A 13825-nucleotide genomic window follows, 5' to 3' on the forward strand; every position below is an offset into this window, starting at 1 on the left:
CCTTAGGATGGTCCAAAATTTAATTGGATTGGGCTTCTCCCAATTCAATTAAATTTCTCTCCCAACACACGCACATCAAATAGCGCACTTAATGCATGTGAAATTACAAAACTACCCCTAATACAAAAACTAGTCTAGGTGCTCTTACATTAATAGGGCACCCACCCTACATTATGGAGCCCTAAATACAAGGCCCAAAAATAATGAAACCCTAATATTATATATACAAAGATAAATGGGCTCATACTTAGCCCATGAGCCCAAAATCTACCCTAAGGCTCATCAGAACCCTAGGACCATCTTCTGCATCTCTAGTCCAATCTTCTTAGAGTCTTCTAGCAAGGGATCTGGTGATGGGTCCCATCCTTGGGAGGATTGCATCATCCCCTCCCTCTTGAAGAGGATTTGTCCTCAAATCTGTAAACCCCTCATCATCTGAATCAGCTACACCTGCAGAAAGAACCAAATCCGTAATGTTAATGGTGTTTCTAACTCCATACTCCTTTGGTAGGTCTAGCCTATAAGCATTTTTGTTGATCCTCTCCAAGACCTGAAAAGGGCCATCACCTCTAGGCTAAGTTTGGACTTTCTCTTAGTAGGAAATCTATCCTTCCTAAGAGCCAAACCCAATCCCCTTTATTAAGCACCAACTCCTTACTTCCTTTATTGCCTTTAGCTGCACACACCATTATTTTGTTCTCTATTTGGTTCCTAACCCTCTCATGTAATTTCTTCACAAACTCTAGCCTAGATACCCATTCTTTATGTATAAAAGAAGCATCAAGTGGAAGGGGAATTAGATCAAAAGGTCAAAGAGGATTGAACCCATAGACAACCTCAAAAGATGATTTCCTGATAGTTCTTTGAACCCCCCCTATTGTAGGCAAACTCCACATGAAGAAGGTACTTATCTTAAGACTTTTGATAGCCTTTTAGGAGAGTCGTTAACAATGTGGATAGAGATTGTTGTAGCACCATGTGGAGCTTGTAGGCATTAGATCTTCTTCATCAATGGAGTCCTTTGCTTCTTGAAGTTCAATGACAGCAGAATGGAGAAGGATGAAAGATGATTGGAGATGCCACTTCAACGAGAATATGAGTCAAGAAGAAGCTCACCACCATAGGAAGCCATGGATAAGAGCTTGAAGGTAGGAGAAGATGAGTGGAGGGATAGGGAGAGAATGAGCACGCAATTTTGTGCCTCAAATGAGGTCTGAACTTTGAAGTGTAATTCTCAAATGATCAAAGTTCAAAAAATGCACACACATGGCCTCTATTTATAGCCTAAGTGTCACAAAAAATTGGAGAGAAATTTGAATTTCTATTCAAATTTCACTTGAATGTGAAATTGAATTTGTGGAGCCAAATTTCACTAATTATGATTAGTGAATTTTAGCTATGGTTTCAAACCACTAATCAAAGATCAAGTCCAAGTTTCTCCACTAAGTGTGTTTAGGTGTCATAAGGCATGTAAAGCATGAAGGACATGCACAAAGTGTGACTATATGATGTGGCAATGGGGTGTAGCAAGCAAATGCTCACCTCCCCCTCTAAAATTTAATTGGATTGGGCTTCTCCCAATTCAATTCAATTTATTTCTCAACATAGACATCAAATATTCACTAAATGCATGTGAAATTATAAAATTACCCCTAATACAAATACTAGTCTAGGTGCCCTAAAATACAAGGATTGAAAAATCCTACATTTCTTGGGTACCCTACCTACATTATGGAGCCCTAAATACAAGGCCCAAAAATAATGAAATCACAATCTAATATGTACAAAGATAAGTGGGCTCATACTTAGCCCACGGGCCCGAAATCTACCCTAAGGCTCATGAGAACCCTAAGGCCTTCTCTTGCATCTCTGGCCCAATCTTCTTGGAGTCGTCTATCCAATGCCCTTGGAGGGTAGGATTGCATTACTCCCCCCCCCCCCCCCTTGAAAAGGATTTGACCAAAAATCCAGAGGTTCTTGAAACTCTGGGCTTCTTCCCTCAAAACCTGTAAAAAGAATAAAAACATATATATTAGTGATGTTTGGTATGTTGGAGTAAGGTAACGTCTGAAAACCCATTTCATGGGCATCTTCGCATGAGGGAACATGGTTCCTCACCAACTCATTGAGTGGTGCTACAAGTATAGAAAAATATGGGACAAACCTTTTGTAAAAATTTGTTAAGTCATGAAAGCCCCACATTTTCTTTGTACTTGGTGGAGTGGGCCACTCAGGAATGACCTTTATTCTCTTAGGGTTCATGGGAACCCCTTGATTAGTTTTTAAAAAATTAAGGAAAGTAATGCAATAAAACATACCATTTTCTGTATTTTCATGTTGATTATTCCTACCAAAATGTACGACAGACCTAAGGTGTTCCATATAAGCACCTAAGTTTGTATTGAAACTAAAAATAAGAACAAACCTACCTAATGAGTCCTTATGTATGTGAATCATGAAGATGTCTGATGGATGGGTGATTTTGCAAAAGAGGGTTGCACCACTCAACATATTCATCATACCACCTATCATAGGGATTTAGTGTCTCATAATACCTATTTTGGGCACCAACAAAGCACAAGGAGTTAAACACTTACGAACCAAACCCTTATCTAACAACTCCTTTACTTGAGAAATAACCTCAAGCTCAAGAGGTATGGCATTGCTAAGGGTTCTTTCCTTTGATAGGAGAAGGTAAAAAGATTGTTTAAGAAGGAGTGCTCTTTTGATATCACCTTTTGTTGTAAAATGATTTTCCTTCTTAACAATCTTCTTGGAGGAATCCTATTCCTCTTTTTCCTTCCCCTTGGCCTTTGAAGACAAGGCCTTACTATTCTTCTTTTTCTTTTGTTCTTCTAGTTTTTCTTCATCATCCCTCTTATCTTTCATAGTTAGTTGATCTTTGGCCACCTGTGAAGGTGTTTAAGGATGCAACACAAATTTAGTGCGAAGACATTTGAACCATTTATGGGGCATTGAGAGGCAATGTGACCTCTCCTAAGACATTTGAAGCATTTAATGTTGCTAGTCCTTTCTTGGAAACTAGTCTTAGGAGCGGATTTCTCTATGGTCTTACCCTTATCTTCCTTGGGTTTTGAAGGTGCAGCCCCTAAAATTCCTTGGGCTTTGTCCTTCTTTGGATAAGAGTGAAAGCCATAAGATTTTGAAGAAGGCTTTCTTTTAAGTTGTTGCTCCACTCTTATACAAAGTTGGACTAGCTCATCTAGGTCCCTATATGGAAGGAGTTCAACCTTGTCCCTCACTTCCATATTAAGCCCACTAAGGAACCTAGCTATGCTTGTTCTTTCCTCCTCCCTAAGTCCAACTCTTAAAAAGAGTAGTTCCATTTGTTATCAATATTCTTCAACACTCATACTTTCTTGTCTAAGCCTTTGGAGCTTGTCCATAAGCTCATTTTCATAGTAGGAGGGAATGTGCCTCTTCCTAAGGGCACTCTTAATATCATTCCAATACTCTACTAGGGGATCCCCACGAATTCTTCGTTCCCTAACAAGGGAAGTCTACCAATAGAGGGCATACCCTTGAAAGCTAAGGGTAGCCAATGGAACTTTTCTCTCTTTGCTATTATGATGGCAAAGAAAGAGTTGTTCAACCTTCATTTTCCAATCTAAGTAGGCCTCAACATTATCTTTTCCATGGAAATATAGGAGGCTAATGTTAACCTCTTGAGGCCTTATATCCTTTTCTCTTCTTTGGGAATGATGTTTAGTATGTGAACTATGGCGCCGTCTATTATAGTCACTAAGTTCTTCACTTAAACTCTTGCAAGAGTCATGACTACTATAGGAGGCATGTTTTTCTCTTTTCATTTCTTTCATTATTTTTCTTCTTTCTTCCTCTCTTATTTGTTCTCTCTCATCTTGATTTATTTATATCCTTTATTTTCCTTTTACTTTTCTTTCTAGTTTTTCTTTCCATAACTTGAGGGAACTCAACTCATCTAAGATTCTAGATAGAGGATCCTTATGACTAGTACCCTCACCATTAACACTAGATGAATCATGACTCAAGTTGGTTTCTAAGTTGTGGTTGTTTCTTGTTGGGGGTTTGTGAAAGGTAAAAGCTAGGGTTCAAAAGAACTCAAGATAATCATGATAAGCAAGAAGAAAGAATTATGTAATTACAAGATAAACTAGGCGTGACTAGTAAAGAAAATAAGCTATGAAAGTAAGCAAGAAATTAAAGTGCAAGAAATGTAAACTAGGCTGATCCTAGGAGTGTTTGGATGACCACATTTAAGGCTCCCAAAAAACACTCACTATCCTAAGGGTAAATTGCCTAAAATTATTACACACAAATGGAATTTTGGTAACCTATTGGAGGCTCCCAACACATTTCGGATGAAAGGCCCTTTTGTTACAAAACTTGAAAGCAATCAAGGTAAGTAAATTGCCAATTACATAATTACAAAATGGTCCTCAATTTTGGTGGTTGTTCTCTCTTTGGTGATTCACTCAATTTGGAGTGCTTCTTAGTCCAATAGCTCTTAAGGTGGTTGGCCCCTTGCTTCTTGACTCAAATTCTTCAAGGGATAACACCAATATTCCTTTCCAATTCCCTATATGGAAACTCACAAACAAGGAAACAAAGAGACAAGCAATAACCAAAGACCAAAAAAAAAATGAAAGCTAAACCAATAGAGTTTTAACAAGACAATTTTCAAGGATTATTCAACAATCAAAGCAATCAAAAGCATACAAAAGCAAACTAGGACTCAAAGAGAAACCTAGAATAACTCTAGAGTAGAGTAAAAAAAACAAAAAAATAAGACTCAAGAAACCTCTAGTTTTGGCACTTTTTTTTCACACTAATCTTCAATTGAAATTTCAAAACTAAGATTGGTATAAAACAGGCACCAATTATAGAACAAATTTTGAGCTAAAACAACAAGCATACTTCCCTTTCATTTTTTTCCCGGACACTAATTTTCTTGCCAACTCGTGTGATTTTTCGTATTTTTTCCTTTTATCCAAATCACTTGGTTCTTTTTTCCTAATTTTGGTCCAGATGTATAGAAAATTCATTAAAAGGCTAAGAAATCAAGAGTTGTGTTTATGTTGCTTAAGGCTTGGATAATTACAATTTGTGTTTGTTTATGCTCAATTTTCTTGAATAACAAAATTCAAGAGAGCTTAAGACTTATTTTGATTCATAAATCCAGCCACAACTCAACTTCTTCATAGGCCTCACATAGGAAACTTAGAAAAAAAAGTTCAACAACGAGACTTCTTCTAGGAATTGATTTAGAACATGTTATAAACTAAATAACATGCATGATTCAGACTCAAAATTCAAAAGATAGGCTAAGAATAACAAGAATACATGAACAAATGTATCTAGAATTCAACGAAAAAAATCAAAATTCAACACAAACTTAGAACAATGTGATAATTATTATTACTAAACATGACTCTAAGACAACATCGATGAAGTGATTTACACTTAGATTTTTGTGTTTTTTTTTCTAATCAATATTTTGGAAGAAAATTTATATCTAAAGGTTCAGCACAAGAAGATTATGACTGAAAAATGATAGAACCTAAAATCAACACAAAAACATGATTCAAGAGTAGATCTATAAAATTTGAACCCTAGAAATGCAAGAACAAGTGTAGATCTAAGATTTAATCAGTTTATTTTTCTGAATCTACTCTAAAAAGCACCAAACCATAAGAAAATGGAGAATAAGATTAAGAACAAGGAATTAAAGTGAATTGACGGAACAAAAAGATAGAGGAAGCAAAAGAACATCACCTAGACGAAGATGCTCTGATACCACATGATGTAGCTCCATATGGAGCTTGTAGGCCTTGGATCTTCTTCATCAATGGAGTCCTTTTCTTCTTGAAGTTCAATGGCAGCTGAATGGAGAAGGAAGAAAGATGATTGGAGACGCCACTTCAAGGAGAATATGATTCAAGAAGAAGCTCACCACCATAGGAAGCCATGGATAAGAGCTTGAAGGTAGGAGAAGATGAGTGGAGGGATAGGGAGAGAAGGATCACGAAATTTTGTGCCTCAAATGAGGTCTGAACTTTGAAGTGTAATTCTCAAATGATAAAAGTTCAAAAAATGCACACACATGACCTCTATTTATAGCCTAAGTGTCACACAAAATTAGAGGGAAATTTGAATTTCTATTCAAATTTCACTTGAATTTGAAATTGAATTTGTGGACCCAAATTTTGGAACCAAATTTCACTAATTATGATTAGTGAATTTTAGCTATGGTTTCATCCCACTAATCAAAGATAAAGTCTAAGATTCTCCACTAAGTGTGCTTAGGTGTCATGAGGCATGTAAAGCATGAAGGACATGCCCAAAGTGTGACTATATGATATGGTAATGGGGTGTAGCAAGCAAATGCTCACCTCCCCATCTACAATTTAATTGGATTGGGCATCTCCCAATTCAATTAAATTTATTTCTTAACACACACATGAAATATTCACTTAATGCATATGAAATTACAAAATTACCCCTAATACAAATACTAGTCTAGATGCCCTAAAATACAAGGGCTGAAAAGTCCTACATTTCTAGGGTATCCTACCTACATTATGGAGCCCTAAATACAAGGCCCAAAAATAATGAAATCATAATCTAATATGTACAAAGATAAGTGGCTTCATACGTAGCCCATGTGCTCGAAATCTACCCTAAGGTTCATGAGAATCCTAGGGCCTTCTCTTGCATCTTTGGCCCAATCTTCTTGGAGTCTTCTATCCAATGTCCTTGGGGGGGGGAGGGTAGGATTGAATCAGAGATCTATTCACTACCTCTGTCTTCCCATTAGTTTGTGGGTGATAAGTGATGGAGAAAAGGAGGTTAGTTCCTAGCTAGCCCATAAAGTTTTCCAAAAATGGCTAAGGAACTTTGCATATCTATCAGACACAATAGTCTTAGGCAAACCATGAATACTTACAACTTCTCTAAAAAAAAGTCTTGAGATGTGACTAGCTTCATCTAACTTGTGGCATGGTATGAAATGTGTCATCTTGCTAAACCTATCCACCACCACAAAGATAGAGTCTACACCCTTTTGGGTCCTAGGAAGCCCAAGGACAAAGTCCATACTTATATCTACATAGGTTGCAGATGGAATGGGAAATGGTGTGTATAGCCCATGAGGCATCACCCTAGACATGGCTTGTAAACAAGCCACACACTTAGTGCAATACCTGTCGACATTTTTTTTCATATGTGTTGTATCAAGTGGCCTCAGAATAATTAAGAAGGGGGGGTTGAATTAATTATGAACGTGTCTTGACTAATTAAAAATTATCCTTCTTAATGTTACTAGATTCAATTAGGCTTTACTACTAAGTTATCAGGAAGTAAAGAACAAAAACAATACCTTAGACCAAAGAAAAGAAGAAATGAAAAGTACACAGCGGAAAAGTAAAGAGTGTAGGAAAGAAGAAAACAAACACAAGTTTTTATACTGGTTCGGCAACAACCCGTGCCGACATCCAGTCTCCAAGCAACCACCGGTTCTTGAGATTTCCAATAACCTTGTAAAATCCTTTAAAAGCAAAGATCCACAAGGGATGTTCCCTCCCTTGTTGTCTTTGAACAACCAAGTGGATGTACGCTCCACTTGTACAGATCCACAAGAGATGTACCCTCTCTTGTTCTCAGTATTACAACCCAAGTAGATGTACGCTCTACTTGTACCACAAAGGATGTACCCTCCAATATGTTAAGACAAAGAATTCTAAGGTAGTTAATTCCTTGAATCTTTGTAAGGGGAAACAAAAGATATCTCAGGCAGTTAGTCCTTTGAAGTCTTTTGCTCAAAGGGAGGAGGAAGAATCAAAAGAATTCGTAGGCGGTTAGTCCTTTGAATTCTTTTGGCAAGAGGGAGAAGGAATGAAGAAGAAGAATAGCACAAGTTTTTGGCCAATAAACTTTTCTTGAATAAAGAAAGTATTGAACAAAAACTCTTAGAAGAATGATTTGAATAAATGAAAGAAATCTAAAAGTTCTTCTTTATTAAAATTTGTGCCATGGTCACATATTTATAGCCATTTGATGGCTCTTGAAAAAACAAGTTAAAAGTTGTGACTCTTGGTAATTTCTTCAAAACTAGTCACTTTTTAAAAGTTGTGACTCTTTTGAAAACTAGTCACTTTTAAAGTTGTGGCTCTTTTGAAAACTAGTCACTTAAAGGTTGTGACTTTTGAAAAAATCTTCAGAAACAAGTCACTTTAAGAATTGTGACTTTTGGTAATTTATTTTTCAAAATAAGTCACTAGTAATCGATTGCCATCATAGTGTAATCGATTATACATCAAGAGATGTGACTCTTCATGTTTAAATTTGAAAATCAAAATGTTTATAAACACTGGCAATCGATTACAATTACACAAGTTTGAAATGATTTGAAAATGTTTTATGACAAGTTGTGACTCTTAAAATTTGTAATCTAACGTTTTAAAACATTGGTAATCAATTACATGCTTATGGTAATTGATTACAACTTTGTAAATCAGTTTGAAAAGAATGTTGGCTACTGGTAATCGATTACTGCTTTCTGGTAATCAATTACTAGAGAGTAAAACTCTTGGTAAAAGATTTTTCTTTGAAAAATTCTCTTGAAAAAAATTGTGCTATTCAATATTTTGAAAAACTCTTTTAATACTTATCTTAATTGAGTCTTCTCTTGAATCTTCACTTTAATCTTGAATCTTGATTGAACGACTCTTTGATTCTTGAAACTTGCTTCGATTGAACGACTCTTTGATTCTTAAAACTTGCTTGACTCTTGATTCTTGACTTGAGTCTTTGGCATCATCAAAATAATCTTGGAAAGCATTGCTTCCACAATCTCCCCCTTTTTTATGATGACAATCCTGAAATCAAGAGAATACATGCAAGTTTTGTTCTATCGTTCACTCATCTCTTTCTCCCCCTTTCTTTTTGAATTTATGCTTAATTTAAGACTTAGTAAATATAATATCTTGATTTCTAAAATACCCATTTTCTCTCCCCCTTTGGAAACATCAAAAAGGCCAAAGTGTGTAAAATAAAACATACATAAATAATTCTAAAACATACATAAAGCATAATACCAAATGTAAGTACATACCACTAGACATATATCATAAAAATAACTAAGTTTAAAACACATAATCATAAACAACTAAGATCAAATAAATATAATCACCATGTCCAGTCATAATTAACTAAGTAGTAAATACTAAAAACACTCCCAAATGTTTAGAGAATAATGTCATAAAACATAGCCAAATACAAGGCTTAAAATAAAATATAATAATAATAAACTAAATCTATGAGGATGATGGTGGAAGGTCGAAGCATTGATGAATATAACTCATATCCTCCTCAAGCTGAGTGATGCGAGTATCCATTTATGCAAACCGTGCATCAGTAGCATCAATGCGGCTGTCCAAGGAATCAAAACGCTCACCAACGAAGGTGTGGAGTCCATCCAATCTGTCAAGAATGTTGTGCATAAGAGATGAAGAATGATCTCTTTGTGGAGGTGGTGATGGAGAACGATCTTCTACAGCCTGTGCTGGTGTATCCTTCTTCACCCAAGAACCATCCCTCTCTTTGTGATATCCAAAAGAGGAGACCACATTCGCACCGATAGAGAAAGATCTCTTGACTTTAACAAAGGGCTCAGACTCAAGAAGGACATTAAAATGTTGTAAGAACAAGGTGATCTAATGAGGATATGGAAGTGGAGCATTTGATCGCATGCCTTATGCATGCAATATCTCACAAGATGGGCCCAGTCGATTTGACGACCGGTTAAGAAAACCCACGTAATTATCAAATCTTCCTCAGAAACCTGTGCAAGGTTGGATGATCTAGGGGGTAGGATGCGCACAATCATGTAGTGCATGATGCGGCATTCGAATGCCAATGAACCGGCAAGAAGCCTTCTGGTCATATCCGCTTGGTTGGTGCAAACCATCTGGAGCGCATCAGAAACAAAAAAATTGAACTTCCACTCATCATCAAGTGTACCCTCAAACGGTACACCGTCACTGGATAATTGAGTGAGTTAAAAAAGAAGGTACTGGTCTATGACCATCTTAATCCCATATACTTCGGAAATCAAGGAATCTTCTTGAATTTCCAAGTTAGAATAAAAAGCTCTAACTAATTCAGGATAAAAAGGAAGTTTCATAGAAAGAAATTGAATTAAACCATAATTTTGAAATGCTTGAAAACAATCAAACACTTCATCATCAAAGAAGGATAAGTCTACAAACTTAGTGTCAATAATGGATCGAGAAGAGAAAAGAGAATTGTACTGGATACGTTGTTCTTTTGAAGAAAACAATGTAGGAGATGATATGGAGGGAGGAATTTGGGTTGTCTGCGCTTTGGATGCTCCTTGGCTTCGAGTTCTGATGACTGCGGATGAAGTCGAAACACCCTTTCGCTTCTTCGATGGTTTTGCCATTTGAGGGAGTTTTTGAAATTTTTGTTTGGTGGAGATGAAAGAGAATAAAAAATGATGAATTTTGGGCTTTGTGGGACGTGATTTGGTTGAGAAATGAGGAAGTTATGTGATTTTGAAATTTAGGAGAAAAGGGTTTGTCATGGAGAAGAAATCGTGAATGGCTGTATTTCTGACGTTTTGAATTTATAGAGGGAGAGGCGCTATAATCGATTACATAGATCCTGTAATCAATTACCAAAACTAAACCTTTACATGTAATCAATTACATGAAGACTGTAATCGATTACAAGAAGTTTGTTCTACTATAATCGATTACACATAGTGGTAATCGATTACCATAGAACTAACCCCTAAAAATCTAACTAAAACTTATCAACACATATCATGGTAATTCTTTACTTAATTCAACTATTTTGCATATCAATATAATTTTAACAAAATTTAATCATGTAAACCTATGCATAATCATTTCAAAACAAAAAAAATTCAATTAATCATGTATATTCAAATATATCAAACAAGAATCACACAAGGATTGAAGAATATAGAACACATGAATTATCAAACATTTGTTTTTGTTTTTTTTTATAAAAAAACTTCATGCTTTTGAGAAAGAAAATTAACTCAATCAAACATATAAGCACAAACTCACAATAGCAATCAACCAAGACAAACAAATAAAATTTTGTTAGTCATCATATAAACAAGTTAATTGAAAGGAAAGTTTCAACCAACTTAATTTAAAAGCAAATGGTTTTGATGTTACCTTTTTCATGATTTAAGTGCCTAGATCTTCAAAGATGGAATTCAGACTTTTGCTTTTTGCTTAATCTTCTTGAGAGATGTTCTTATCGCTCTCATAGTCCTTGGATAAAAGGTTAATCTCCTAGTCCGAACCATCAGATGAGTCATTGTCATCCCATGCAATATACGCCTTCTTGGATCTTCTTTCTTCATGACTTTTCTTCTCATTCTTCTCAGGCCATTGCTCGTTTGAGGGGCAATTTGCTTTGATGTGACCAAGTTGGTTGCACTTGTAGCATCTAAGAGTTGGAAAGTCTTCTTGGAATCTTTTTCCATGGTTGAAATTTTGATGCCTCTCGATTCTTCTCTTCTTGACAAATTTGTGAAACTTCTTCACAAAGAGTGAGAAGTCTTCTTCATCTTCTGATTCTTCATCTTCATTTTCTTCTTGTATTGATGAGGAGGCTTTTAGTGCTATGCTTTGTTTCCTCTTGTCGGTTTCTTCATTTTGATTTAGTCATTGGAGTTCCATGTCATGTTCCTGTAATTTGCCAAAAAGTGTGGCAAGAGACATAGAAGAAAGATCTTTACTTTCAAAAATGGCAGTTACCTTGGATTGCCATTCCCTACTTAAGCATCTCAAAACTTTATTAATTAAATATTCATTAGGAAAGGTTTTTTCTAAGGAGGCAAGGTGATTAACTATATGTGTGAATCTTTTCCGCATACTTTGGATGTTCTCATTTGTGTTCATCCTAAATAATTCATATTCATGTGTAAGGGTGTTGACTCTAGATCTTTTCACATCAATGGTGCCTTCATGTGTGATTTGTAGTGTATCCCACATCTCCTTGGCATTTAGACAGTTTGAAACTCTAAAATATTCATCTATTCCTAGGGCAGAAGTAATAATGTTTTTGGCTTTAAGATTATATTGGACTCTTCTTCTATCTTCTTCAGACCATTTATCTCTAGGTTTTTCTATTGTTGTACTTGTGCTTGCATCTACTATGGTCGATACATAAGGTCCTATTTCAATTGCTTCCCAAATGTTTAAATCTATGGCTTCAATAAAGATTTGCATTCGGGTTTTCCAATAGTAGTAACCCTCACCATTAAAGATAGGTGGCCTATGGATGGAGTTTCCTTTGGGAAACACAGAATTTGAGGAGGCCATGAATCTTGAAGTTGTGAAACTTTTCTCAAGATACCTGCTCCGATACCACTTATTGGATCAAGTGGCCTCGGAATAATTAAGAACGGGGGGTTGAATTAATTATGAGGAAGTAAAGAATAGAAACAATAACTTAGACAAAAGTAAAGCGGAAATAAAAAGTACACAGCGGAAAAGTAAAGAGTGTAGGGAAGAAGAAAACAAACACAAGTTTTTATACTGGTTCGGCAACAACCCATGCCTACATCCAGTCCCCAAGCAACCACCGGTTCTTGAGATTTCCAATAACCTTGTAAAATCCTTTACAAGAAAAGATTCGCAAGGGATGTACCTTCCCTTGTTCTCTTTGAACAACCAAGTTGATGTACGCTCCACTTGAACTGATCCACAAGAGATGTACCCTTTCTTGTTCTCAGTATTACAACCCAAGTAGATGTACGCTCTACTTGTACCACAAAGGATGTACCCTCCAATGTGTTAAGACAAAGAATTCTTAGGCGGTTAGTCCCTTGAATCTTTGTATGGGGAAACAAAAGATATCTCAGGCGGTTAGTCCTTTGAAATCTTTTGTTCAAAGGGAGGAGGAAGAATCAAAAGAATTCTCAGGCGGTTAGTCCTTTGAATTCTTTTGGAAAGAGGGAGAAGGAATGAAGAAGAAGAATAGCACAAGTTCTTGGCCAATGAAATTTTCTTGAATAAAGAAAGTATTGAACAAAAACTCTTAGAAGAATGATTTGTATGAATGAAAGAAATCTGAAAGTTCTCCTTTTTTAAAATTCGTGCCATGGTCACATATTTATAACCATTTGATGGCTCTTGAAAAAACAAGTTAAAAGTTGTGACTCTTGACAATTTCTTCAAAACTAGTCACTTTTTAAAAGTTGTGACTCTTTTGAAAACTAGTCACTTTAAAAGTTGTGACTCTTTTGAAAACTAGTCACTTAAAAGGCTGTGACTTTTGAAAAAATCTTCAGAAACAAGTCACTTTAATAATTGTGACTTTTGGTAATTTATTTTTCAAAATAAGTCACTGGTAATCGATTACCATCATAGTGTAATCAATTACAGATCAACATATGTGACTCTTCATGTTTAAATTTGAAAATCAAAACGTTTAGAAACATTGGAAATCAATTACACAAGTTTGAAATGATTTGAAAATGTTTTATGACAAGTTGTGACTCTTGAAATTTGAAATTTAACGTTTTAAAACATTGGTAATCAATTACATGCTTATGGTAATTGATTACAACTTTGTAAATCAGTTTGAAAAGAATGTTGGTTACTGGTAATCGATTATTGCCATCTGGTAATTGATTACCAGAGAGTAAAACTCTTGGTAAAAGATTTTTCTTTGAAAAATTCTCTTGAACAAAATTGTGATATTCAATATTTTGAAAAACTTTTTTAATACTTATCTTAATTGAGTCTTCTCTTGAATCTTC

The sequence above is a fragment of the Glycine max genome, chromosome 16 (genome assembly GCF_000004515.6).
Source record: "Glycine max cultivar Williams 82 chromosome 16, Glycine_max_v4.0, whole genome shotgun sequence".
Lineage (NCBI taxonomy): Eukaryota > Viridiplantae > Streptophyta > Magnoliopsida > Fabales > Fabaceae > Glycine > Glycine max.